A 1478-nucleotide genomic window follows, 5' to 3' on the forward strand; every position below is an offset into this window, starting at 1 on the left:
AGCCCACTCTTGTTGGGACGGGCCCAACTATAGTTCGGACTTATGCTATAGGGGTGCACTGAACTAATTCAAGCTCCATTGAAAATAGAGTAAAATTAACCAAGTTTGGAGCCCCATGGCGGGCAACTGAAGTCCCTGAGGCCTCTCAAACAAAAAACAATGTGTTGTTTGGTCCTTCAGATTTCATTTGTTTTTCAATTTTTAGTAGGTTAACAAATGAATTTTTTAATTATCCGTCAAAAACAAACTCACCCCCAAAAAGTTGAAGTTCCCAAGTCTTCTCAGCAGCCATTTTCAAATGACATCCCTCACCTTCCTGGGGCTTTCCTGACTAATTTTAAATTACATTTTTGTCTGCTTTCCCCCGGATGGGTGCCCCTGAATCTACAGAGATGATCCTGGGCCATACTGACGCAATCCCACCATTCCTTGCCCCAAACAGACCCCTCTTTTCGAAAGAATCTGTAGGGGTACTTTTCGGCCTGATGGAGAATTTTCCTTGAATTGGGACACTGCACCCAGAGTTGGGGCATTAGAAATACAGTCGAGCACTGCACAAGATTGCGACAACATGGAAATTTTGGGGGTCTCAGTCCTTTGTTCTGATTCCTAATAATACAAGTTTCCTGTTATGACAAGGTAGTCTGCCAAGTCCAAAGGACCTCTTATTAACGAGGTTCGACTGTCAATCACTATATTGTTGTATGCGTGTAATACTCCGGATAGAGGGGTCTGGAGTCGGGGAACTGCCTTGGAAATGGGTTGACACACTGACAAACCATGGACGCACTCAGGTTTGGGCTCGGGATACGACTGACCATAAAATACACTGAGTGAAATAATCTGGAAAAAACCTACGGCTCTGCTAATATTGCAAGAACTAGAAAATATAAAAAACCCTGCACGTGTCTGGTAAGATTTGTGTTACATCTGTGATAATGATTAGCTTTAGAACAAGCTTTCAGAAAATAGGAGCACATGAGTGGTATTTAGCAGTAAGATGGAATGACTTTATCACCATTGCACCTTTGTAAGGGCGTCATTTTAAAATTCCGTGGTTCTTGTTTCCGAGGACCCTACTTTGGCCCCCAACCTTGAAAAAAAGCCCTTTTCACCAGATTCATCTCAAAGGCCTTGCTTATGAACAAAATAGTAGGTTGTGATGACCTGTATGAAAAACTGCACTGAAAATATGTGTATCTTGTATACATGTGATATGATTTTGCCCAGACATCAATGCAGCGAGTCGAAATCCACGGTACGGCACCACAGCCCCCGAGTGGCAACACACCCAATGTACTACATCTACAGAGTGCCATAAGAAATACCGAAACTTACATGCACCGTGTACGTACGCACTGCCTACATGAACACCGTACGCTGTCTTGACACTAACTCCGATGAGATATTGTGTTGTTTACCAATAAAAATATTTCTCTGTACTCTGCTAAAAATAAAGACACTCATGGTCCATGATA

This window comes from Acanthaster planci, linkage group LG16, assembly GCF_054643075.1.
Source record: "Acanthaster planci isolate LZ-2023a linkage group LG16, COTS_SCS, whole genome shotgun sequence".
NCBI lineage: Eukaryota > Metazoa > Echinodermata > Asteroidea > Valvatida > Acanthasteridae > Acanthaster > Acanthaster planci.